This window comes from Chiloscyllium punctatum, chromosome 5 (assembly GCF_047496795.1).
Source record: "Chiloscyllium punctatum isolate Juve2018m chromosome 5, sChiPun1.3, whole genome shotgun sequence".
NCBI lineage: Eukaryota > Metazoa > Chordata > Chondrichthyes > Orectolobiformes > Hemiscylliidae > Chiloscyllium > Chiloscyllium punctatum.
Window position 1 is genome coordinate 42,169,886 of NC_092743.1, and position 26,740 is coordinate 42,196,625.

Consider the following 26,740-nt stretch of genomic DNA (forward strand, 5'->3'; position numbering starts at 1 on the left):
AACGCGACGCGACTATCGACACATCCGAGCAGCAGCAGCAGCAGCACGTGCGCGAAGTCTTCTGGAAAACACGGTGCCGCCGAAAGAATCGCCAGCGAGACGCTCTGAGATTCCAGAATCCAAACGAACCGATCGGCGCCAGCAGTCACAACAAGTGTGAGGTAGCACTCGAGAGCGCTGTCTGACTGATTGGAGACTTGCGACACGTTCAAGTGAGTGCTGACTGACTGCGTGGATGTTGTGTTCCTCCAGAGGGCTCCCTGCTGCTCGTGGTTTGCAACTGCAGACGTCACAGCACACCAACAGGCAGACTTCTCTGAAGAAGAAGAAGAAGAAGAAGGTGTATTTTGGAGAAAGAGAACACTTGGCGCTGTTACCAGACAAAAAAAGAGGGCTTCTCCTTCATCCTCGTGAGCTGCAGCCCTGCGGTCAGGTTCCGCAAAGTGCTGCTTTCAGATACACGCCAAGCAGGCCGAGATGCAAAGAGCAACCGCCACTCGTCTGAAGCAGCACCCGCGAGCCCTGTCTGACCGGTAGGGCCTTTCCTTAGTGCTGACCTGCTCGGATGCGTTGCTGTTCAACTTGTGCAACTGTGGAAGTGGCACACCCCGTGCAGGCCAGATTTCATGAAGAGGAAACGAAGAGAAGTCCACAGGCAGTTTTCCGACAGGAATGGAAGACTCCTTCGTCCGGACGTTGACATAGTAAGTTGTCATCGAGCAGTTTAGAGCGCCGCTTCGCGGGAAAACTTTGCTTGAAAGGAGTCATAGAGATGTACGTCACGGAAAGAGACCCTTCGGTCGGACCTTTCCGACCAGATATCCCATCCCAATCTAGTCGTACCTGCCGGCACCCGGGCCATATCCCTCCAAACCCTTCCTATTCATATAGCCACCCAGGTGCCTTTTAAATGTTGCAATTGTACTCGCCTCCGCCACTTCCTCTGGCAGCTCATTCCATACACGTACCACCCTCTGTGTGAAAAAGGTGCCCCTTAGTTCTCTTTCATATCTTTTCCCTCTCACCCTAAACCTCTGCCCCTCTAGTGCTGGTCTCCCGCACCCCAGGGAAAAGACTTTGTCTATTTATCCGATCTATACGCCTCATGATTTTATATCACCCATACAAATATCTCAGCAAGGGGCCCAGCAATCACTTTCTTAGCTTCCCCCAGACCTGATCAGGTCCTGGGCATTGATCCACTTGTACGCGCTTCAAGGCATCCAGCATTCCTCCTCTGCAATGTGGACAATTTTCAAGATGTCACCATCCATTTCCCTATATTCTATACTTCTCCCTACATTCTATCCTTTTCCACAGTAAACACTGATGCAAAATACTCGTTTAGTATCGGCCCAGCCTCTCCTGCGGCTCGACACAAAGGCCGCTGTGCTGATCCTCGAGGGGCCCTCTTCTCTCCCTAGTCACCCTTTTGTCCTTATAATGTATTTGCAAAAACCCTTTGGATTTTCCTTAACTCTCTCTGCCAAAGCTATCTCAGGTCCCCTTTTTACCCTCCTGATTTCCCTACTGTCTTTACACTCTTGTACGGATTCACTCGATCTATCCTGTCTATACCTGACATGTGCTTCCTTCTTTTCCTGAAGCAAACCCTCATTTTCTTAGGCTCTTTGGTAAACGGAAGCACCTCCCTTCTTGCCTGCATGGAGTGCTGAGCAAAGGATCTTAGTGCGCTGTGACGTGGCTCTCCAGTAGCGGAGCCATCGAGACAAAGAAGTGAAAGGCTTTGCCGAATGTTGCCTGCCAAGCGCAAGACATACCGGGCTTTGCCGCGCTCCTGACGCCACGGCTCTGCGGCACCGCGAGTGGGCCGTGTCTCTGCACGGGCCAGAGCCCAGCATGTAACGGGCGAGGTGCGTGATTGTGGATTGAAAGCCGATATCCTGGCCTCACTCGAGCTGCAGCTTTCTGACGAGGGTTGCTCTGTGGCTCGCAGCACCTTGAAAACCGGCCTATTTGGGCACGCGGTATGAGCCTCGGCTGTCGGCTGGCCTTCTTAGCGCAGTAGGCAGCGCGTCAGTCTCGTAATCTGAAGGTCCTGAGTTTAATCCTCAGAGAAGGCAAGACTGTGGCCTTTGTCACCTTACGCGTTTTCTTTCTCTCCGCGGGCAATAATATTTGCTTTGGACGGCTTCACGCCTGCTTTGAACTGACCACACCAGAGCAAACGCGTCGCTGGAAGGTTTAACATCTGGGCGACACGTGCTCAACTTGTTTTTCTGCACAGCATTTTGTAAACTCACCATCGTGCTATCTGTGCAGCAGCAAAGACTGGAGCCACACGCAGGGTTCACGCGAGGGTCACACTGCTTGCGTCTCCCCAGGAAAAGCACTGTGGAGAATGTGGGCATCGATCCCACTACCTCTCGCATGCAAAGCGAGCGCTCTACCATTTGAGCTAATTCCCCTAAACTGTACACTTGCTTAGCCCCCATGGTGTTTCGGAAGGATGAGCTGAGAGCAGCAGGCGATTTCCTCTCGAGATTGCACGCTGTATTCAACCGAACAACGCGACGCGACTATCGACACATCCGAGCAGCAGCAGCAGCAGCACGTGCGCGAAGTCTTCTGGAAAACACGGTGCCGCCGAAAGAATCGCCAGCGAGACGCTCTGAGATTCCAGAATCCAAACGAACCGATCGGCGCCAGCAGTCACAACAAGTGTGAGGTAGCACTCGAGAGCGCTGTCTGACTGATTGGAGACTTGCGACACGTTCAAGTGAGTGCTGACTGACTGCGTGGATGTTGTGTTCCTCCAGAGGGCTCCCTGGGGCTGGGGCGTGCGCCAAGACCTGGGAGGAGCGGATCAGGAAGATGAGACAGAAACTAGGCAGATGGGGGCAACGGTCGCTCTCCATCGCGGGAAAAAACCTGGTCATCAGGTGTGAGGTACTCTCAGTATTGCTATATGTGGCACAGGTCTGGCCTATCCCCAGGACCTGTGCCGCCGCAGTCACCCGGGCCATCTTCCAATTCATTTGGAGATCAAAGATGGACCGGGTCCGAAGAGACTCTATGTACAAAGACCGGTGCAATGGGGGAAAAAACACGCCCAATGCCACCCTCACCCTGATGGCCACCTTTGTGTGTGGCTGCATCAAGCTGTGCGTGGATCCCCGGTACGCAAACACCAAGTGTCACTACGTACTGAGGTTCTACCTGTCCCCGGTGTTGCGAAGGATGGGCCTGGCCTCGCTGCCGCGGAACGCTCCGAGTAGTTGGACCGTTCCGTATCACCTGTCCTTCGTGGAGAAATTTATGAGGAAAAACACCTTTGACCACAAGTCCATCAGGAAGTGGTCAGCACGTAGCGTCCTTGAGACCCTTCGGGAAAAGGAGAGGGCGGATCCTGTCGAGCGGTTCCCTGAGCAGACTGTCAAAGCCATTTGGCAGAATGCCTCATCGCCAGAACTTTCCAACAAGCACCAAGACGTGGCTTGGCTGGTGGTGAGAAGGGCTCTGCCTGTGAGATCCTTTATGCACGCCCGGACTCTCTGCCGCACCGCACGCTGCCCTCGAAGTGGCTGCGGGGGGGACGAGACTGTCACACACCTCCTTCTGGAATGTGCCTATGCAGAGGAAGTCTGGAGAGGAATGCAGTGGTGCTTGTCGAGGTTCGTCCCGAGCAGCGCCGTGACGCGGGACTCCGTGCTCTACGGCCTGTTCCCCGGGACTCACACCGAGACGAACATTAACTGCGCCTGGAGGATCATCAACTCGGTGAAGGACGCTCTCTGGGCGGTCCGAAACCTGTTGATCTTCCAGCTGAAGGAGTTGACCCCGACCGAGTGTTGCAGACTGGCACATTCCAAGGTCCAAGACTACGTGTTGAGGGACGCGCTGAAGCTTGGGGCAGCTGCCGCCAAGGCGCGGTGGGGAAAGACCACCGTGTAAGATCGGCCTGCCGAAAGAAGAACAGGGGGCCCATACAGACGTTTTTTTTTTGGGCTCTGCTGATGCCTCAGCCAAATATATGTATATATACAAGATTGAAAAAATGCACAGGATTGTAAAGGACAAGAATAAAGTCGAATCTGTGTTTGTAAATATTGACATATGTATGGCATGATCCAATGTACAGACCATCAAATCATTTATGAATAAAGTATATTTTTGAAATAAAAAAAAAGTTCCTCCAGAGGGCTCCCTGCTGCTCGTGGTTTGCAACTGCAGACGTCACAGCACACCAACAGGCAGACTTCTCTGAAGAAGAAGAAGAAGAAGAAGGTGTATTTTGGAGAAAGAGAACACTTGGCGCTGTTACCAGACAAAAAAAGAGGGCTTCTCCTTCATCCTCGTGAGCTGCAGCCCTGCGGTCAGGTTCCGCAAAGTGCTGCTTTCAGATACACGCCAAGCAGGCCGAGATGCAAAGAGCAACCGCCACTCGTCTGAAGCAGCACCCGCGAGCCCTGTCTGACCGGTAGGGCCTTTCCTTAGTGCTGACCTGCTCGGATGCGTTGCTGTTCAACTTGTGCAACTGTGGAAGTGGCACACCCCGTGCAGGCCAGATTTCATGAAGAGGAAACGAAGAGAAGTCCACAGGCAGTTTTCCGACAGGAATGGAAGACTCCTTCGTCCGGACGTTGACATAGTAAGTTGTCATCGAGCAGTTTAGAGCGCCGCTTCGCGGGAAAACTTTGCTTGAAAGGAGTCATAGAGATGTACGTCACGGAAAGAGACCCTTCGGTCGGACCTTTCCGACCAGATATCCCATCCCAATCTAGTCGTACCTGCCGGCACCCGGGCCATATCCCTCCAAACCCTTCCTATTCATATAGCCACCCAGGTGCCTTTTAAATGTTGCAATTGTACTCGCCTCCGCCACTTCCTCTGGCAGCTCATTCCATACACGTACCACCCTCTGTGTGAAAAAGGTGCCCCTTAGTTCTCTTTCATATCTTTTCCCTCTCACCCTAAACCTCTGCCCCTCTAGTGCTGGTCTCCCGCACCCCAGGGAAAAGACTTTGTCTATTTATCCGATCTATACGCCTCATGATTTTATATCACCCATACAAATATCTCAGCAAGGGGCCCAGCAATCACTTTCTTAGCTTCCCCCAGACCTGATCAGGTCCTGGGCATTGATCCACTTGTACGCGCTTCAAGGCATCCAGCATTCCTCCTCTGCAATGTGGACAATTTTCAAGATGTCACCATCCATTTCCCTATATTCTATACTTCTCCCTACATTCTATCCTTTTCCACAGTAAACACTGATGCAAAATACTCGTTTAGTATCGGCCCAGCCTCTCCTGCGGCTCGACACAAAGGCCGCTGTGCTGATCCTCGAGGGGCCCTCTTCTCTCCCTAGTCACCCTTTTGTCCTTATAATGTATTTGCAAAAACCCTTTGGATTTTCCTTAACTCTCTCTGCCAAAGCTATCTCAGGTCCCCTTTTTACCCTCCTGATTTCCCTACTGTCTTTACACTCTTGTACGGATTCACTCGATCTATCCTGTCTATACCTGACATGTGCTTCCTTCTTTTCCTGAAGCAAACCCTCATTTTCTTAGGCTCTTTGGTAAACGGAAGCACCTCCCTTCTTGCCTGCATGGAGTGCTGAGCAAAGGATCTTAGTGCGCTGTGACGTGGCTCTCCAGTAGCGGAGCCATCGAGACAAAGAAGTGAAAGGCTTTGCCGAATGTTGCCTGCCAAGCGCAAGACATACCGGGCTTTGCCGCGCTCCTGACGCCACGGCTCTGCGGCACCGCGAGTGGGCCGTGTCTCTGCACGGGCCAGAGCCCAGCATGTAACGGGCGAGGTGCGTGATTGTGGATTGAAAGCCGATATCCTGGCCTCACTCGAGCTGCAGCTTTCTGACGAGGGTTGCTCTGTGGCTCGCAGCACCTTGAAAACCGGCCTATTTGGGCACGCGGTATGAGCCTCGGCTGTCGGCTGGCCTTCTTAGCGCAGTAGGCAGCGCGTCAGTCTCGTAATCTGAAGGTCCTGAGTTTAATCCTCAGAGAAGGCAAGACTGTGGCCTTTGTCACCTTACGCGTTTTCTTTCTCTCCGCGGGCAATAATATTTGCTTTGGACGGCTTCACGCCTGCTTTGAACTGACCACACCAGAGCAAACGCGTCGCTGGAAGGTTTAACATCTGGGCGACACGTGCTCAACTTGTTTTTCTGCACAGCATTTTGTAAACTCACCATCGTGCTATCTGTGCAGCAGCAAAGACTGGAGCCACACGCAGGGTTCACGCGAGGGTCACACTGCTTGCGTCTCCCCAGGAAAAGCACTGTGGAGAATGTGGGCATCGATCCCACTACCTCTCGCATGCAAAGCGAGCGCTCTACCATTTGAGCTAATTCCCCTAAACTGTACACTTGCTTAGCCCCCATGGTGTTTCGGAAGGATGAGCTGAGAGCAGCAGGCGATTTCCTCTCGAGATTGCACGCTGTATTCAACCGAACAACGCGACGCGACTATCGACACATCCGAGCAGCAGCAGCAGCAGCACGTGCGCGAAGTCTTCTGGAAAACACGGTGCCACCGAAAGAATCGCCAGCGAGACGCTCTGAGATTCCAGAATCCAAACGAACCGATCGGCGCCAGCAGTCACAACAAGTGTGAGGTAGCACTCGAGAGCGCTGTCTGACTGATTGGAGACTTGCGACACGTTCAAGTGAGTGCTGACTGACTGCGTGGATGTTGTGTTCCTCCAGAGGGGAGGGAGCAGAGGCTACCTGACATATGCAGGGCAGCCCAAAGTGTGCCGAACCTGCGGGAAGTCGGGACACGTGGCGGTGGATTGCAAAGTGACCATCTGCAGGAACTGCAAACAGGAGGGTCACTTGACAAAGGACTGTCGGGAGGAAAAGAGCTGCAACCTGTGCGGGGAGGCGGGCCACATGTACAAGGCCTGCCCAAGACGAGGAGCCGCCACCTACGCACAGATGGCCGGAGGTGGCAACACGAGCCGCGGACCGACAAAGTCTAACGAGGTACCGCGAATCAGCAAAGGAACTGTGCCTGGAGGCACCCAGAAGGAAGGGAAAGTTGTAGAGGAGCAGGCAGCAGACAGCGGGGAGATGCAGCAGGCGACCCAAGCTCCTGCAAGACAGACAGAGGAAATGGAAGAGGAGGGATCAAAGGAGGCAGAGCAGTGGATTATCGTTAAAAACAGGAAAAGGAAACCTCTCGAGGGCCCCAAAGCCACCAAGCGAAGGGGGAAGAGACACCTCCAAGAGGAGGATACAGGCAGCTCCTCCGAGGGTGAGGACGGGCGCAAGAAGGGTCGCCTCCGGAGGAAGAGGCAGAGCGCCGTGGGGAGAAAGGAGGGCAACACCGCCCAAGAAGGAAAAGACGATCCCTCTGAGGGGATGGGTGAAGGCCTCCCCCTACCCGGTGAGAACCAAGGGGTACCCACCGGCCCACAGCTCCAGGGAACTGGGAGCAGCGTCCCAGTGACAGCCCTGATGTCAGATGGAGAACGGGGCGATGCGGACCCTGGGTCTGACACGATGACACCAGAGCGGGGAAATGACTCCAGCGTGGAGCCGGACAACTACCTCAGCCCTGGGAAGGTCCAGCAGTTTGCTGTCACCACGGGGATGCACGCAGCTACCCCACTGGAGCAAGACCAGAAGAAAATGGACACTGGTAACCCCGCAAACTGTTAAAATGGGGTTTAAAATTGCCAGCATAAATGTGCGTAGCATTAAAGCGGCTACGCGATGTGTTTCAACGCTGGCCTTCCTGGCCAACGTCAAAGCCGATGTCCTGTTTCTGCAGGAGTGCGGGATACCGCACCTCAGCAGTTACAGGAGATGGTCGAGCTTGTGGGCCCACGGGCCGTCAGTGTGGTCGGGGGGCAACGATAGCCGCGCCTCCGGCCTGGGTATCCTGTTGCGGGGAGGCAACTTCACCATCTCCGAGGTTAAGGAGGTGGTGGGCGGGCGCCTCCTCGTCGTGGACGTCAAATACAGAAACGCTCCCGTGAGACTAATCAACGTGTACGCCCCAGTGGGTAAGAGCGAACGGTTGGCCGTCCTGCAACAGCTTCCACTGCTGCTGGCTACGTCCAGGCCGGTCATTCTGGCCGGAGACTTCAACTGCATCATTGATGCTGATGGACGATCCGGCGGGGGGGACAGTAAACCGGACGCTACGTCCAGGGCCCTGATGGAAACGGTCAAAGACGCCAAGCTGCACGACGTCTTCAGCGCCCCTGCAGACGGAGCGCAGCGTAGATACACCTGGTCACGGGCAGACGGGTCTATCCGCTCAAGGATAGATTACCTGTTTGTGTCCCGAACGCTCTCGGTCAGATCCACCGACGTCAAGCCGGTGTTCTTCTCTGACCACTGCCTCCTGCTGGCCGACTGTCACCTACAGGACGAACAGCGGGCGGGCAAGGGAACGTGGAAACTGAACACTAAGCTGTTGACCCCGGGAAACATCGAAGAGCTCAAGAGGGATTACGCAGGTTGGAGAACCGTGAAGCCCCTCTTTGAGTCTCCATCGGACTGGTGGGAAACGGTAAAAGGGAACATCAAGAGGTTCTTTATCCTCAAAGGTGTCCAGGAGGCGAGAGAGAGGCGGGGAAAACTGTCCCAGCTCCAGGAAAGTATGCAGAACCTGCTCCTGCTGCAGACGATGGGGGTGGAGGTCACGGAGGACCTCAAGGAGGTGAAGGGCCAGCAAGCCTCGCTCTTTGCCTCGGAGGCCTCCAGGATAATCTTCCGGTCCAGGGTCCGCTCGGTGGAGCAGGACGAGACGTGCTCACGTTTCTTCTTCCAGAAGGTGCACAAAGAGAGCTCCGTGCTCAGCAGCCTGAAGAAAGAAGATGGCTCGGTAACGTCATCTCAGGCTGACGTCATGAGGATCAGCAAATCCTTCTACGCCAGCCTGTATGACTCGAAGCCGACCGACAGCGCGGCCTCCCAGTCGTTCCTGTCCTCTATCACGGAGGTCCTAGATGACGGAACACGAGAGAGGCTGGACCAGCCGCTATCTCTGGATGAACTGACCAAGGCCCTCGAGTCCTTCGAAAAGAATAAAACTCCCGGAAGCGACGGCTTACCGGTCGAGGTTTATTCCGCTCTTTGGGACTTGATCGACCAGGACCTGCTGGAGGTGTATGTCAGTATGCTCCGGGCAGGTACCATGAGTGAATCCATGAGGAAAGGCATCATCACCCTCGTCTACAAGCGGAAGGGGGAGAGGGAGGAAATTAGAAATTGGAGACCGATCTCACTGTTAAATGCAGACTACAAAATCCTGTCAAAGGTCATCGCCAACCGGGTCAGGTCTGCTCTGGGATCGGTGATCCACCCGGACCAAACCTGTGCTGTACCGGGCAGGAAGATCTCTGAGAGTCTCGCACTCCTCAGGGATACGATCGCCTACGTGCAGGACAGGGGGGTGGACACCTGCCTCATCAGCCTGGACCAGGAGAAAGCCTTTGACAGGATATCGCATACATATATGAGGGATGTCCTCTCCAAAATGGGCTTTGGGGAGGGAATCGGAAATTGGATCAGACTGCTCTACACCAACATTGTCAGTGCAGTCTCAATCAATGGGTGGGAATCAGATAGCTTCCCTGTAAGATCTGGAGTCAGGCAGGGATGCCCCCTCTCACCCGCCTTGTTTGTGTGTTGCATAGAGCCATTTGCCGAATCCATCAGGAAGGATGCGAGCCTGAGAGGGGTGACTATTCCTGGCAGCGGGGGCCTGCAGGTTAAGGCCTCCCTGTACATGGATGACGTCGCTGTTTTCTGCTCGGATCCGCTGTCCGTGCACAGACTCGTGTGCATCTGCGACCAGTTCGAACGGGCCTCGGGGGCCAAGGTAAACCGAGGCAAGAGCGAGGCCATGCTCTTCGGGAACTGGGCCGACCAATCCTCTATCCCCTTCACCGTCAGGACTGACCACCTGAAGGTGCTGGGTATTTGGTTCGGGGGGGCTGGGGCGTGCGCCAAGACCTGGGAGGAGCGGATCAGGAAGATGAGACAGAAACTAGGCAGATGGGGGCAACGGTCGCTCTCCATCGCGGGAAAAAACCTGGTCATCAGGTGTGAGGTACTCTCAGTATTGCTATATGTGGCACAGGTCTGGCCTATCCCCAGGACCTGTGCCGCCGCAGTCACCCGGGCCATCTTCCAATTCATTTGGAGATCAAAGATGGACCGGGTCCGAAGAGACTCTATGTACAAAGACCGGTGCAATGGGGGAAAAAACACGCCCAATGCCACCCTCACCCTGATGGCCACCTTTGTGTGTGGCTGCATCAAGCTGTGCGTGGATCCCCGGTACGCAAACACCAAGTGTCACTACGTACTGAGGTTCTACCTGTCCCCGGTGTTGCGAAGGATGGGCCTGGCCTCGCTGCCGCGGAACGCTCCGAGTAGTTGGACCGTTCCGTATCACCTGTCCTTCGTGGAGATATTTATGAGGAAAAACACCTTTGACCACAAGTCCATCAGGAAGTGGTCAGCACGTAGCGTCCTTGAGACCCTTCGGGAAAAGGAGAGGGCGGATCCTGTCGAGCGGTTCCCTGAGCAGACTGTCAAAGCCATTTGGCAGAATGCCTCATCGCCAGAACTTTCCAACAAGCACCAAGACGTGGCTTGGCTGGTGGTGAGAAGGGCTCTGCCTGTGAGATCCTTTATGCACGCCCGGACTCTCTGCCGCACCGCACGCTGCCCTCGAAGTGGCTGCGGGGGGGACGAGACTGTCACACACCTCCTTCTGGAATGTGCCTATGCAGAGGAAGTCTGGAGAGGAATGCAGTGGTGCTTGTCGAGGTTCGTCCCGAGCAGCGTCGTGACGCGGGACTCCGTGCTCTACGGCCTGTTCCCCGGGACTCACACCGAGACGAACATTAACTGCGCCTGGAGGATCATCAACTCGGTGAAGGACGCTCTCTGGGCGGTCCGAAACCTGTTGATCTTCCAGCTGAAGGAGTTGACCCCGATCGAGTGTTGCAGACTGGCACATTCCAAGGTCCAAGACTACGTGTTGAGGGACTCGCTGAAGCTTGGGGCAGCTGCCGCCAAGGCGCGGTGGGGAAAGACCACTGTGTAAGATTGGCCTGCCGAAAGAAGAACAGGGGGCCCATACAGACGTTTTTTTGGGCTCTGCTGATGCCTCAGCCAAATATATGTATATATACAAGATTGAAAAAATGCACAGGATTGTAAAGGACAAGAATAAAGTCGAAGCTGTGTTTGTAAATATGGACATATGTATGGCATGATCCAATGTACAGACCATCAAATCATTTATGAATAAAGTATATTTTTGAAATAAAAAAAAAAAAAAAAAGTTGTGTTCCTCCAGAGGGCTCCCTGCTGCTCGTGGTTTGCAACTGCAGACGTCACAGCACACCAACAGGCAGACTTCTCTGAAGAAGAAGAAGAAGAAGAAGGTGTATTTTGGAGAAAGAGAACACTTGGCGCTGTTACCAGACAAAAAAAGAGGGCTTCTCCTTCATCCTCGTGAGCTGCAGCCCTGCGGTCAGGTTCCGCAAAGTGCTGCTTTCAGATACACGCCAAGCAGGCCGAGATGCAAAGAGCAACCGCCACTCGTCTGAAGCAGCACCCGCGAGCCCTGTCTGACCGGTAGGGCCTTTCCTAAGTGCTGACCTGCTCGGATGCGTTGCTGTTCAACTTGTTCAACTGTGGAAGTGGCACACCCCGTGCAGGCCAGATTTCATGAAGAGGAAACGAAGAGAAGTCCACAGGCAGTTTTCCGACAGGAATGGAAGACTCCTTCGTCCGGACGTTGACATAGTAAGTTGTCATCGAGCAGTTTAGAGCGCCGCTTCGCGGGAAAACTTTGCTTGAAAGGAGTCATAGAGATGTACGTCACGGAAAGAGACCCTTCGGTCGGACCTTTCCGACCAGATATCCCATCCCAATCTAGTCGTACCTGCCGGCACCCGGGCCATATCCCTCCAAACCCTTCCTATTCATATAGCCACCCAGGTGCCTTTTAAATGTTGCAATTGTACTCGCCTCCGCCACTTCCTCTGGCAGCTCATTCCATACACGTACCACCCTCTGTGTGAAAAAGGTGCCCCTTAGTTCTCTTTCATATCTTTTCCCTCTCACCCTAAACCTCTGCCCCTCTAGTGCTGGTCTCCCGCACCCCAGGGAAAAGACTTTGTCTATTTATCCGATCTATACGCCTCATGATTTTATATCAACCATACAAATATCTCAGCAAGGGGCCCAGCAATCACTTTCTTAGCTTCCCCCAGACCTGATCAGGTCCTGGGCATTGATCCACTTGTACGCGCTTCAAGGCATCCAGCATTCCTCCTCTGCAATGTGGACAATTTTCAAGATGTCACCATCCATTTCCCTATATTCTATACTTCTCCCTACATTCTATCCTTTTCCACAGTAAACACTGATGCAAAATACTCGTTTAGTATCGGCCCAGCCTCTCCTGCGGCTCGACACAAAGGCCGCTGTGCTGATCCTCGAGGGGCCCTCTTCTCTCCCTAGTCACCCTTTTGTCCTTATAATGTATTTGCAAAAACCCTTTGGATTTTCCTTAACTCTCTCTGCCAAAGCTATCTCAGGTCCCCTTTTTACCCTCCTGATTTCCCTACTGTCTTTACACTCTTGTACGGATTCACTCGATCTATCCTGTCTATACCTGACATGTGCTTCCTTCTTTTCCTGAAGCAAACCCTCATTTTCTTAGGCTCTTTGGTAAACGGAAGCACCTCCCTTCTTGCCTGCATGGAGTGCTGAGCAAAGGATCTTAGTGCGCTGTGACGTGGCTCTCCAGTAGCGGAGCCATCGAGACAAAGAAGTGAAAGGCTTTGCCGAATGTTGCCTGCCAAGCGCAAGACATACCGGGCTTTGCCGCGCTCCTGACGCCACGGCTCTGCGGCACCGCGAGTGGGCCGTGTCTCTGCACGGGCCAGAGCCCAGCATGTAACGGGCGAGGTGCGTGATTGTGGATTGAAAGCCGATATCCTGGCCTCACTCGAGCTGCAGCTTTCTGACGAGGGTTGCTCTGTGGCTCGCAGCACCTTGAAAACCGGCCTATTTGGGCACGCGGTATGAGCCTCGGCTGTCGGCTGGCCTTCTTAGCGCAGTAGGCAGCGCGTCAGTCTCGTAATCTGAAGGTCCTGAGTTTAATCCTCAGAGAAGGCAAGACTGTGGCCTTTGTCACCTTACGCGTTTTCTTTCTCTCCGCGGGCAATAATATTTGCTTTGGACGGCTTCACGCCTGCTTTGAACTGACCACACCAGAGCAAACGCGTCGCTGGAAGGTTTAACATCTGGGCGACACGTGCTCAACTTGTTTTTCTGCACAGCATTTTGTAAACTCACCATCGTGCTATCTGTGCAGCAGCAAAGACTGGAGCCACACGCAGGGTTCACGCGAGGGTCACACTGCTTGCGCCTCCCCAGGAAAAGCACTGTGGAGAATGTGGGCATCGATCCCACTACCTCTCGCATGCAAAGCGAGCGCTCTACCATTTGAGCTAATTCCCCTAAACTGTACACTTGCTTAGCCCCCATGGTGTTTCGGAAGGATGAGCTGAGAGCAGCAGGCGATTTCCTCTCGAGATTGCACGCTGTATTCAACCGAACAACGCGACGCGACTATCGACACATCCGAGCAGCAGCAGCAGCAGCACGTGCGCGAAGTCTTCTGGAAAACACGGTGCCGCCGAAAGAATCGCCAGCGAGACGCTCTGAGATTCCAGAATCCAAACGAACCGATCGGCGCCAGCAGTCACAACAAGTGTGAGGTAGCACTCGAGAGCGCTGTCTGACTGATTGGAGACTTGCGACACGTTCAAGTGAGTGCTGACTGACTGCGTGGATGTTGTGTTCCTCCAGAGGGCTCGGAATATGTGTCGTTCCTGAGGACCAGAGGAAGAGATTCTGCTCGAGTGTTGGAGGTTCGACGCAGCAGAAGCGTGCTGGCGGGGGAAAAACTGCGGGGGTCGTGTTGCGAGTCGTCGGAGCTGCTGGAGACCATCGCTGGATCGTGATTGGACGTTGGAGGATCGTTTGGTTGTGCTGACCTGCTCTTGGTGGATCTTCATGCTGGCTTCGGCCTAACGCCAATTCAGGGACCAGCCAACCTCTGAGCTATGGCCTCAGCAGCCACTCGCCGCCCGGGCCAGGGCATTCGGAACACAGTCAGGGTGACTGTGAAGAAGGTGGAGGAGCACACACCGGTGGATCGGACGGTGTTTGTGAAGAAAGTTCTGCTGGAGTGTTGCGGCCTTGCAGCCGCAGACGTGTACTGCCTGCAGGATTTCCCTGGGGCAGGCTACTTCGATGTGACCTTCAGAAGCGTGAAGCTGTGCGAACAGCTCCTGAAGGTCTTCAAGGAGAAGGAAGGGGAGCCGCTGTTCTCCATCTTGTCGGCGACGCCATTGTGTGTGCTTCCTGCACAGAGGAACCGGGTTGTTACAATCCATATGTACAACCCCTACGTTCCAGCGGCTGATGTCCTGACCTTCCTGGGAAGGTACGTCCAAGTCGAGGGAGAAGCCACCGATGTGATCGACCCCTTTGGGATCTGGACCAGTAAGAGGCAGGTCAAGGTAACTCTGAGGGCCGATGACAGTGGGAACATCCTCCACCCACCCTCGAGCTTCGCAATCGGAGGGAGCAGAGGCTACCTGACATATGCAGGGCAGCCCAAAGTGTGCCGAACCTGCGGGAAGCCGGGACACGTGGCGGTGGATTGCAAAGTGACCATCTGCAGGAACTGCAAACAGGAGGGTCACTTGACAAAGGACTGTCGGGAGGAAAAGAGCTGCAACCTGTGCGGGGAGGCGGGCCACATGTACAAGGCCTGCCCGAGACGAGGAGCCGCCACCTACGCACAGATGGCCGGAGGTGGCAACACGAGCCGCGGACCGACAAAGTCTAACGAGGTACCGCGAATCAGCAAAGGAACGGTGCCTGGAGGCACCCAGAAGGAAGGGAAAGTTGTAGAGGAGCAGGCAGCAGACAGCGGGGAGATGCAGCAGCCGACCCAAGCTCCTGCAAGACTGACGGAGGAAATGGAAGAGGAGGGATCAAAGGAGGCAGAGCAGTGGATTATCGTTAAAAACAGGAAAAGGAAACCTCTCGAGGGCCCCAAAGCCACCAAGCGAAGGGGGAAGAGACACCTCCAAGAGGAGGATACAGGCAGCTCCTCCGAGGGTGAGGACGGGCGCAAGAAGGGTCGCCTCCGGAGGAAGAGGCAGAGCGCCGTGGGGAGAAAGGAGGGCAACACCGCCCAAGAAGGAAAAGACGATCCCTCTGAGGGGATGGGTGAAGGCCTCCCCCTACCCGGTGAGAACCAAGGGGTACCCACCGGCCCACAGCTCCAGGGAACTGGGAGCAGCGTCCCAGTGACAGCCCTGATGTCAGATGGAGAACGGGGCGATGCGGACCCTGGGTCTGACACGATGACACCAGAGCGGGGAAATGACTCCAGCGTGGAGCCGGACAACTACCTCAGCCCTGGGAAGGTCCAGCAGTTTGCTGTCACCACGGGGATGCACGCAGCTACCCCACTGGAGCAAGACCAGAAGAAAATGGACACTGGTAACCCCGCAAACTGTTAAAATGGGGTTTAAAATTGCCAGCATAAATGTGCGTAGCATTAAAGCGGCTACGCGATGTGTTTCAACGCTGGCCTTCCTGGCCAACGTCAAAGCCGATGTCCTGTTTCTGCAGGAGTGCGGGATACCGCACCTCAGCAGTTACAGGAGATGGTCGAGCCTCTGGGCCCACGGGCCGTCAGTGTGGTCGGGGGGCAACGATAGCCGCGCCTCCGGCCTGGGTATCCTGTTGCGGGGAGGCAACTTCACCATCTCCGAGGTTAAGGAGGTGGTGGGCGGGCGCCTCCTCGTCGTGGACGTCAAATACAGAAACGCTCCCGTGAGACTAATCAACGTGTACGCCCCAGTGGGTAAGAGTGAACGGTTGGCCGTCCTGCAACAGCTTCCACTGCTGCTGGCTACGTCCAGGCCGGTCATTCTGGCCGGAGACTTCAACTGCATCATTGATGCTGATGGACGATCCGGCGGGGGGGACAGTAAACCGGACGCTACGTCCAGGGCCCTGATGGAAACGGTCAAAGACGCCAAGCTGCACGACGTCTTCAGCGCCCCTGCAGACGGAGCGCAGCGTAGATACACCTGGTCACGGGCAGACGGGTCTATCCGCTCAAGGATAGATTACCTGTTTGTGTCCCGAACGCTCTCGGTCAGATCCACCGACGTCAAGCCGGTGTTCTTCTCTGACCACTGCCTCCTGCTGGCCGACTGTCACCTACAGGACGAACAGCGGGCGGGCAAGGGAACGTGGAAACTGAACACTAAGCTGTTGACCCCGGGAAACATCGAAGAGCTCAAGAGGGATTACGCAGGTTGGAGAACCGTGAAGCCCCTCTTTGAGTCTCCATCGGACTGGTGGGAAACGGTAAAAGGGAACATCAAGAGGTTCTTTATCCTCAAAGGTGTCCAGGAGGCGAGAGAGAGGCGGGGAAAACTGTCCCAGCTCCAGGAAAGTATGCAGAACCTGCTCCTGCTGCAGACGATGGGGGTGGAGGTCACGGAGGACCTCAAGGAGGTGAAGGGCCAGCAAGCCTCGCTCTTTGCCTCGGAGGCCTCCAGGATAATCTTCCGGTCCAGGGTCCGCTCGGTGGAGCAGGACGAGACGTGCTCACGTTTCTTCTTCCAGAAGGTGCACAAAGAGAGCTCCGTGCTCAGCAGCCTGAAGAAAGAAGATGGCTCGGTAACGTCATCTCAGGCTGACGTCATGAGGATCAGCAAATCCTTCTACGCCAGCCTGTATGACTCGAAGCCGACCGACAGCGCGGCCTCCCAGTCGTTCCTGTCCTCTATCACGGAGGTCCTAGATGACGGAACACGAGAGAGGCTGGACCAGCCGCTATCTCTGGATGAACTGACCAAGGCCCTCGAGTCCTTCGAAAAGAATAAAACTCCCGGAAGCGACGGCTTACCGGTCGAGGTTTATTCCGCTCTTTGGGACTTGATCGGCCAGGACCTGCTGGAGGTGTATGTCAGTATGCTCCGGGCAGGTACCATGAGTGAATCCATGAGGAAAGGCATCATCACCCTCGTCTACAAGCGGAAGGGGGAGAGGGAGGAAATTAGAAATTGGAGACCGATCTCACTGTTAAATGCAGACTACAAAATCCTGTCAAAGGTCATCGCCAACCGGGTCAGGTCTGCTCTGGGATCGGTGATCCACCCGGACCAAACCTGTGCTGTACCGGGCAGGAAGATCTCTGAGAGTCTCGCACTCCTCAGGGATACGATCGCCTACGTGCAGGACAGGGGGGTGGACACCTGCCTCATCAGCCTGGACCAGGAGAAAGCCTTTGACAGGATATCGCATACATATATGAGGGATGTCCTCTCCAAAATGGGCTTTGGGGAGGGAATCGGAAATTGGATCAGACTGCTCTACACCAACATTGTCAGTGCAGTCTCAATCAATGGGTGGGAATCAGATAGCTTCCCTGTAAGATCTGGAGTCAGGCAGGGATGCCCCCTCTCACCCGCCTTGTTTGTGTGTTGCATAGAGCCATTTGCCGAATCCATTAGGAAGGATGCGAGCCTGAGAGGGGTGACTATTCCTGGCAGCGGGGGCCTGCAGGTTAAGGCCTCCCTGTACGTGGATGACGTCGCTGTTTTCTGCTCGGATCCGCTGTCCGTGCACAGACTCGTGTGCATCTGCGACCAGTTCGAACGGGCCTCGGGGGCCAAGGTAAACCGAGGCAAGAGCGAGGCCATGCTCTTCGGGAACTGGGCCGACCAATCCTCTATCCCCTTCACCGTCAGGACTGACCACCTGAAGGTGCTGGGTATTTGGTTCGGGGGGGCTGGGGCGTGCGCCAAGACCTGGGAGGAGCGGATCAGGAAGATGAGACAGAAACTAGGCAGATGGGGGCAACGGTCGCTCTCCATCGCGGGAAAAAACCTGGTCATCAGGTGTGAGGTACTCTCAGTATTGCTATATGTGGCACAGGTCTGGCCTATCCCCAGGACCTGTGCCGCCGCAGTCACCCGGGCCATCTTCCAATTCATTTGGAGATCAAAGATGGACCGGGTCCGAAGAGACTCTATGTACAAAGACCGGTGCAATGGGGGAAAAAACACGCCCAATGCCACCCTCACCCTGATGGCCACCTTTGTGTGTGGCTGCATCAAGCTGTGCGTGGATCCCCGGTACGCAAACACCAAGTGTCACTATGTACTGAGGTTCTACCTGTCCCCGGTGTTGCGAAGGATGGGCCTGGCCTCGCTGCCGCGGAACGCTCCGAGTAGTTGGACCGTTCCGTATCACCTGTCCTTCGTGGAGAAATTTATGAGGAAAAACACCTTTGACCACAAGTCCATCAGGAAGTGGTCAGCACGTAGCGTCCTTGAGACCCTTCGGGAAAAGGAGAGGGCGGATCCTGTCGAGCGGTTCCCTGAGCAGACTGTCAAAGCCATTTGGCAGAATGCCTCATCGCCAGAACTTTCCAACAAGCACCAAGACGTGGCTTGGCTGGTGGTGAGAAGGGCTCTGCCTGTGAGATCCTTTATGCACGCCCGGACTCTCTGCCGCACCGCACGCTGCCCTCGAAGTGGCTGCGGGGGGGACGAGACTGTCACACACCTCCTTCTGGAATGTGCCTATGCAGAGGAAGTCTGGAGAGGAATGCAGTGGTGCTTGTCGAGGTTCGTCCCGAGCAGCGCCGTGACGCGGGACTCCGTGCTCTACGGCCTGTTCCCCGGGACTCACACCGAGACGAACATTAACTGCGCCTGGAGGATCATCAACTCGGTGAAGGACGCTCTCTGGGCGGTCCGAAACCTGTTGATCTTCCAGCTGAAGGAGTTGACCCCGACCGAGTGTTGCAGACTGGCACATTCCAAGGTCCAAGACTACGTGTTGAGGGACGCGCTGAAGCTTGGGGCAGCTGCCGCCAAGGCGCGGTGGGGAAAGACCACTGTGTAAGATCGGCCTGCCGAAAGAAGAACAGGGGGCCCATACAGACGTTTTTTTGGGCTCTGCTGATGCCTCAGCCAAATATATGTATATATACAAGATTGAAAAAATGCACAGGATTGTAAAGGACAAGAATAAAGTCGAATCTGTGTTTGTAAATATGGACATATGTATGGCATGATCCAATGTACAGACCATCAAATCATTTATGAATAAAGTATATTTTTGAAATAAAAAAAAAAAAAAAAGTTCCTCCAGAGGGCTCCCTGCTGCTCGTGGTTTGCAACTGCAGACGTCACAGCACACCAACAGGCAGACTTCTCTGAAGAAGAAGAAGAAGAAGAAGGTGTATTTTGGAGAAAGAGAACACTTGGCGCTGTTACCAGACAAAAAAAGAGGGCTTCTCCTTCATCCTCGTGAGCTGCAGCCCTGCGGTCAGGTTCCGCAAAGTGCTGCTTTCAGATACACGCCAAGCAGGCCGAGATGCAAAGAGCAACCGCCACTCGTCTGAAGCAGCACCCGCGAGCCCTGTCTGACCGGTAGGGCCTTTCCTTAGTGCTGACCTGCTCGGATGCGTTGCTGTTCAACTTGTGCAACTGTGGAAGTGGCACACCCCGTGCAGGCCAGATTTCATGAAGAGGAAACGAAGAGAAGTCCACAGGCAGTTTTCCGACAGGAATGGAAGACTCCTTCGTCCGGACGTTGACATAGTAAGTTGTCATCGAGCAGTTTAGAGCGCCGCTTCGCGGGAAAACTTTGCTTGAAAGGAGTCATAGAGATGTACGTCACGGAAAGAGACCCTTCGGTCGGACCTTTCCGACCAGATATCCCATCCCAATCTAGTCGTACCTGCCGGCACCCGGGCCATATCCCTCCAAACCCTTCCTATTCATATAGCCACCCAGGTGCCTTTTAAATGTTGCAATTGTACTCGCCTCCGCCACTTCCTCTGGCAGCTCATTCCATACACGTACCACCCTCTGTGTGAAAAAGGTGCCCCTTAGTTCTCTTTCATATCTTTTCCCTCTCACCCTAAACCTCTGCCCCTCTAGTGCTGGTCTCCCGCACCCCAGGGAAAAGACTTTGTCTATTTATCCGATCTATACGCCTCATGATTTTATATCACCCATACAAATATCTCAGCAAGGGGCCCAGCAATCACTTTCTTAGCTTCCCCCAGACCTGATCAGGTCCTGGGCATTGATCCACTTGTACGCGCTTCAAGGCATCCAGCATTCCTCCTCTGCAATGTGGACAATTTTCAAGATGTCACCATCCATTTCCCTATATTCTATACTTCTCCCTACATTCTATCCTTTTCCACAGTAAACACTGATGCAAAATACTCGTTTAGTATCGGCCCAGCCTCTCCTGCGGCTCGACACAAAGGCCGCTGTGCTGATCCTCGAGGGGCCCTCTTCTCTCCCTAGTCACCCTTTTGTCCTTATAATGTATTTGCAAAAACCCTTTGGATTTTCCTTAACTCTCTCTGCCAAAGCTATCTCAGGTCCCCTTTTTACCCTCCTGATTTCCCTACTGTCTTTACACTCTTGTACGGATTCACTCGATCTATCCTGTCTATACCTGACATGTGCTTCCTTCTTTTCCTGAAGCAAACCCTCATTTTCTTAGGCTCTTTGGTAAACGGAAGCACCTCCCTTCTTGCCTGCATGGAGTGCTGAGCAAAGGATCTTAGTGCGCTGTGACGTGGCTCTCCAGTAGCGGAGCCATCGAGACAAAGAAGTGAAAGGCTTTGCCGAATGTTGCCTGCCAAGCGCAAGACATACCGGGCTTTGCCGCGCTCCTGACGCCACGGCTCTGCGGCACCGCGAGTGGGCCGTGTCTCTGCACGGGCCAGAGCCCAGCATGTAACGGGCGAGGTGCGTGATTGTGGATTGAAAGCCGATATCCTGGCCTCACTCGAGCTGCAGCTTTCTGACGAGGGTTGCTCTGTGGCTCGCAGCACCTTGAAAACCGGCCTATTTGGGCACGCGGTATGAGCCTCGGCTGTCGGCTGGCCTTCTTAGCGCAGTAGGCAGCGCGTCAGTCTCGTAATCTGAAGGTCCTGAGTTTAATCCTCAGAGAAGGCAAGACTGTGGCCTTTGTCACCTTACGCGTTTTCTTTCTCTCCGCGGGCAATAATATTTGCTTTGGACGGCTTCACGCCTGCTTTGAACTGACCACACCAGAGCAAACGCGTCGCTGGAAGGTTTAACATCTGGGCGACACGTGCTCAACTTGTTTTTCTGCACAGCATTTTGTAAACTCACCATCGTGCTATCTGTGCAGCAGCAAAGACTGGAGCCACACGCAGGGTTCACGCGAGGGTCACACTGCTTGCGCCTCCCCAGGAAAAGCACTGTGGAGAATGTGGGCATCGATCCCACTACCTCTCGCATGCAAAGCGAGCGCTCTACCATTTGAGCTAATTCCCCTAAACTGTACACTTGCTTAGCCCCCATGGTGTTTCGGAAGGATGAGCTGAGAGCAGCAGGCGATTTCCTCTCGAGATTGCACGCTGTATTCAACCGAACAACGCGACGCGACTATCGACACATCCGAGCAGCAGCAGCAGCAGCACGTGCGCGAAGTCTTCTGGAAAACACGGTGCCGCCGAAAGAATCGCCAGCGAGACGCTCTGAGATTCCAGAATCCAAACGAACCGATCGGCGCCAGCAGTCACAACAAGTGTGAGGTAGCACTCGAGAGCGCTGTCTGACTGATTGGAGACTTGCGACACGTTCAAGTGAGTGCTGACTGACTGCGTGGATGTTGTGTTCCTCCAGAGGGCTCGGAATATGTGTCGTTCCTGAGGACCAGAGGAAGAGATTCTGCTCGAGTGTTGGAGGTTCGACGCAGCAGAAGCGTGCTGGCGGGGGAAAAACTGCGGGGGTCGTGTTGCGAGTCGTCGGAGCTGCTGGAGACCATCGCTGGATCGTGATTGGACGTTGGAGGATCGTTTGGTTGTGCTGACCTGCTCTTGGTGGATCTTCATGCTGGCTTCGGCCTAACGCCAATTCAGGGACCAGCCAACCTCTGAGCTATGGCCTCAGCAGCCACTCGCCGCCCGGGCCAGGGCATTCGGAACACAGTCAGGGTGACTGTGAAGAAGGTGGAGGAGCACACACCGGTGGATCGGACGGTGTTTGTGAAGAAAGTTCTGCTGGAGTGTTGCGGCCTTGCAGCCGCAGACGTGTACTGCCTGCAGGATTTCCCTGGGGCAGGCTACTTCGATGTGACCTTCAGAAGCGCGAAGCTGTGCGAACAGCTCCTGAAGGTCTTCAAGGAGAAGGAAGGGGAGCCGCTGTTCTCCATCTTGTCGGCGACGCCATTGTGTGTGCTTCCTGCACAGAGGAACCGGGTTGTTACAATCCATATGTACAACCCCTACGTTCCAGCGGCTGATGTCCTGACCTTCCTGGGAAGGTACGTCCAAGTCGAGGGAGAAGCCACCGATGTGATCGACCCCTTTGGGATCTGGACCAGTAAGAGGCAGGTCAAGGTAACTCTGAGGGCCGATGACAGTGGGAACATCCTCCACCCACCCTCGAGCTTCGCAATCGGAGGGAGCAGAGGCTACCTGACATATGCAGGGCAGCCCAAAGTGTGCCGAACCTGCGGGAAGCCGGGACACGTGGCGGTGGATTGCAAAGTGACCATCTGCAGGAACTGCAAACAGGAGGGTCACTTGACAAAGGACTGTCGGGAGGAAAAGAGCTGCAACCTGTGCGGGGAGGCGGGCCACATGTACAAGGCCTGCCCGAGACGAGGAGCCGCCACCTACGCACAGATGGCCGGAGGTGGCAACACGAGCCGCGGACCGACAAAGTCTAACGAGGTACCGCGAATCAGCAAAGGAACGGTGCCTGGAGGCACCCAGAAGGAAGGGAAAGTTGTAGAGGAGCAGGCAGCAGACAGCGGGGAGATGCAGCAGCCGACCCAAGCTCCTGCAAGACTGACGGAGGAAATGGAAGAGGAGGGATCAAAGGAGGCAGAGCAGTGGATTATCGTTAAAAACAGGAAAAGGAAACCTCTCGAGGGCCCCAAAGCCACCAAGCGAAGGGGGAAGAGACACCTCCAAGAGGAGGATACAGGCAGCTCCTCCGAGGGTGAGGACGGGCGCAAGAAGGGTCGCCTCCGGAGGAAGAGGCAGAGCGCCGTGGGGAGAAAGGAGGGCAACACCGCCCAAGAAGGAAAAGACGATCCCTCTGAGGGGATGGGTGAAGGCCTCCCCCTACCCGGTGAGAACCAAGGGGTACCCACCGGCCCACAGCTCCAGGGAACTGGGAGCAGCGTCCCAGTGACAGCCCTGATGTCAGATGGAGAACGGGGCGATGCGGACCCTGGGTCTGACACGATGACACCAGAGCGGGGAAATGACTCCAGCGTGGAGCCGGACAACTACCTCAGCCCTGGGAAGGTCCAGCAGTTTGCTGTCACCACGGGGATGCACGCAGCTACCCCACTGGAGCAAGACCAGAAGAAAATGGACACTGGTAACCCCGCAAACTGTTAAAATGGGGTTTAAAATTGCCAGCATAAATGTGCGTAGCATTAAAGCGGCTACGCGATGTGTTTCAACGCTGGCCTTCCTGGCCAACGTCAAAGCCGATGTCCTGTTTCTGCAGGAGTGCGGGATACCGCACCTCAGCAGTTACAGGAGATGGTCGAGCTTGTGGGCCCACGGGCCGTCAGTGTGGTCGGGGGGCAACGATAGCCGCGCCTCCGGCCTGGGTATCCTGTTGCGGGGAGGCAACTTCACCATCTCCGAGGTTAAGGAGGTGGTGGGCGGGCGCCTCCTCGTCGTGGACGTCAAATACAGAAACGCTCCCGTGAGACTAATCAACGTGTACGCCCCAGTGGGTAAGAGTGAACGGTTGGCCGTCCTGCAACAGCTTCCACTGCTGCTGGCTACGTCCAGGCCGGTCATTCTGGCCGGAGACTTCAACTGCATCATTGATGCTGATGGACGATCCGGCGGGGGGGACAGTAAACCGGACGCTACGTCCAGGGCCCTGATGGAAACGGTCAAAGACGCCAAGCTGCACGACGTCTTCAGCGCCCCTGCAGACGGAGCGCAGCGTAGATACACCTGGTCACGGGCAGACGGGTCTATCCGCTCAAGGATAGATTACCTGTTTATGTCCCGAACGCTCTCGGTCAGATCCACCGACGTCAAGCCGGTGTTCTTCTCTGACCACTGCCTCCTGCTGGCCGACTGTCACCTACAGGACGAACAGCGGGCGGGCAAGGGAACGTGGAAACTGAACACTAAGCTGTTGACCCCGGGAAACATCGAAGAGCTCAAGAGGGATTACGCAGGTTGGAGAACCGTGAAGCCCCTCTTTGAGTCTCCATCGGACTGGTGGGAAACGGTAAAAGGGAACATCAAGAGGTTCTTTATCCTCAAAGGTGTCCAGGAGGCGAGAGAGAGGCGGGGAAAACTGTCCCAGCTCCAGGAAAGTATGCAGAACCTGCTCCTGCTGCAGACGATGGGGGTGGAGGTCACGGAGGACCTCAAGGAGGTGAAGGGCCAGCAAGCCTCGCTCTTTGCCTCGGAGGCCTCCAGGATAATCTTCCGGTCCAGGGTCCGCTCGGTGGAGCAGGACGAGACGTGCTCACGTTTCTTCTTCCAGAAGGTGCACAAAGAGAGCTCCGTGCTCAGCAGCCTGAAGAAAGAAGATGGCTCGGTAACGTCATCTCAGGCTGACGTCATGAGGATCAGCAAATCCTTCTACGCCAGCCTGTATGACTCGAAGCCGACCGACAGCGCGGCCTCCCAGTCGTTCCTGTCCTCTATCACGGAGGTCCTAGATGACGGAACACGAGAGAGGCTGGACCAGCCGCTATCTCTGGATGAACTGACCAAGGCCCTCGAGTCCTTCGAAAAGAATAAAACTCCCGGAAGCGACGGCTTACCGGTCGAGGTTTATTCCGCTCTTTGGGACTTGATCGGCCAGGACCTGCTGGAGGTGTATGTCAGTATGCTCCGGGCAGGTACCATGAGTGAATCCATGAGGAAAGGCATCATCACCCTCGTCTACAAGCGGAAGGGGGAGAGGGAGGAAATTAGAAATTGGAGACCGATCTCACTGTTAAATGCAGACTACAAAATCCTGTCAAAGGTCATCGCCAACCGGGTCAGGTCTGCTCTGGGATCGGTGATCCACCCGGACCAAACCTGTGCTGTACCGGGCAGGAAGATCTCTGAGAGTCTCGCACTCCTCAGGGATACGATCGCCTACGTGCAGGACAGGGGGGTGGACACCTGCCTCATCAGCCTGGACCAGGAGAAAGCCTTTGACAGGATATCGCATACATATATGAGGGATGTCCTCTCCAAAATGGGCTTTGGGGAGGGAATCGGAAATTGGATCAGACTGCTCTACACCAACATTGTCAGTGCAGTCTCAATCAATGGGTGGGAATCAGATAGCTTCCCTGTAAGATCTGGAGTCAGGCAGGGATGCCCCCTCTCACCCGCCTTGTTTGTGTGTTGCATAGAGCCATTTGCCGAATCCATTAGGAAGGATGCGAGCCTGAGAGGGGTGACTATTCCTGGCAGCGGGGGCCTGCAGGTTAAGGCCTCCCTGTACGTGGATGACGTCGCTGTTTTCTGCTCGGATCCGCTGTCCGTGCACAGACTCGTGTGCATCTGCGACCAGTTCGAACGGGCCTCGGGGGCCAAGGTAAACCGAGGCAAGAGCGAGGCCATGCTCTTCGGGAACTGGGCCGACCAATCCTCTATCCCCTTCACCGTCAGGACTGACCACCTGAAGGTGCTGGGTATTTGGTTCGGGGGGGCTGGGGCGTGCGCCAAGACCTGGGAGGAGCGGATCAGGAAGATGAGACAGAAACTAGGCAGATGGGGGCAACGGTCGCTCTCCATCGCGGGAAAAAACCTGGTCATCAGGTGTGAGGTACTCTCAGTATTGCTATATGTGGCACAGGTCTGGCCTATCCCCAGGACCTGTGCCGCCGCAGTCACCCGGGCCATCTTCCAATTCATTTGGAGATCAAAGATGGACCGGGTCCGAAGAGACTCTATGTACAAAGACCGGTGCAATGGGGGAAAAAACACGCCCAATGCCACCCTCACCCTGATGGCCACCTTTGTGTGTGGCTGCATCAAGCTGTGCGTGGATCCCCGGTACGCAAACACCAAGTGTCACTATGTACTGAGGTTCTACCTGTCCCCGGTGTTGCGAAGGATGGGCCTGGCCTCGCTGCCGCGGACCGCTCCGAGTAGTTGGACCGTTCCGTATCACCTGTCCTTCGTGGAGAAATTTATGAGGAAAAACACCTTTGACCACAAGTCCATCAGGAAGTGGTCAGCACGTAGCGTCCTTGAGACCCTTCGGGAAAAGGAGAGGGCGGATCCTGTCGAGCGGTTCCCTGAGCAGACTGTCAAAGCCATTTGGCAGAATGCCTCATCGCCAGAACTTTCCAACAAGCACCAAGACGTGGCTTGGCTGGTGGTGAGAAGGGCTCTGCCTGTGAGATCCTTTATGCACGCCCGGACTCTCTGCCGCACCGCACGCTGCCCTCGAAGTGGCTGCGGGGGGGACGAGACTGTCACACACCTCCTTCTGGAATGTGCCTATGCAGAGGAAGTCTGGAGAGGAATGCAGTGGTGCTTGTCGAGGTTCGTCCCGAGCAGCGCCGTGACGCGGGACTCCGTGCTCTACGGCCTGTTCCCCGGGACTCACACCGAGACGAACATTAACTGCGCCTGGAGGATCATCAACTCGGTGAAGGACGCTCTCTGGGCGG

General features: G+C 55.2%; 8 non-coding genes across 8 annotated transcripts; 4 read left to right on the forward strand and 4 right to left on the reverse strand.

Annotated features, from left to right (window-relative positions):
- The first annotated feature begins 2,011 nt into the window (after positions 1-2,011).
- trnat-cgu (transfer RNA threonine (anticodon CGU)) lies at positions 2,012-2,084 on the forward strand. Its single transcript has one exon. It is a non-coding gene; the product is annotated as a tRNA-Thr (tRNA).
- A 272-nt stretch (positions 2,085-2,356) lies between these two features.
- On the reverse strand, positions 2,357-2,429 carry trnaa-ugc (transfer RNA alanine (anticodon UGC)). Its single transcript has one exon. It is a non-coding gene; the product is annotated as a tRNA-Ala (tRNA).
- Positions 2,430-5,919: 3,490 nt separating this feature from the next.
- On the forward strand, positions 5,920-5,992 carry trnat-cgu (transfer RNA threonine (anticodon CGU)). The gene has a single exon. It is a non-coding gene; the product is annotated as a tRNA-Thr (tRNA).
- A 272-nt stretch (positions 5,993-6,264) lies between these two features.
- trnaa-ugc (transfer RNA alanine (anticodon UGC)) lies at positions 6,265-6,337 on the reverse strand. The gene has a single exon. It is a non-coding gene; the product is annotated as a tRNA-Ala (tRNA).
- A 6,731-nt stretch (positions 6,338-13,068) lies between these two features.
- trnat-cgu (transfer RNA threonine (anticodon CGU)) lies at positions 13,069-13,141 on the forward strand. Its single transcript has one exon. It is a non-coding gene; the product is annotated as a tRNA-Thr (tRNA).
- A 272-nt stretch (positions 13,142-13,413) lies between these two features.
- Positions 13,414-13,486, reverse strand: trnaa-ugc (transfer RNA alanine (anticodon UGC)). The gene has a single exon. It is a non-coding gene; the product is annotated as a tRNA-Ala (tRNA).
- Positions 13,487-20,984: 7,498 nt separating this feature from the next.
- trnat-cgu (transfer RNA threonine (anticodon CGU)) lies at positions 20,985-21,057 on the forward strand. Its single transcript has one exon. It is a non-coding gene; the product is annotated as a tRNA-Thr (tRNA).
- A 272-nt stretch (positions 21,058-21,329) lies between these two features.
- On the reverse strand, positions 21,330-21,402 carry trnaa-ugc (transfer RNA alanine (anticodon UGC)). Its single transcript has one exon. It is a non-coding gene; the product is annotated as a tRNA-Ala (tRNA).
- Positions 21,403-26,740: the final 5,338 nt, after the last annotated feature.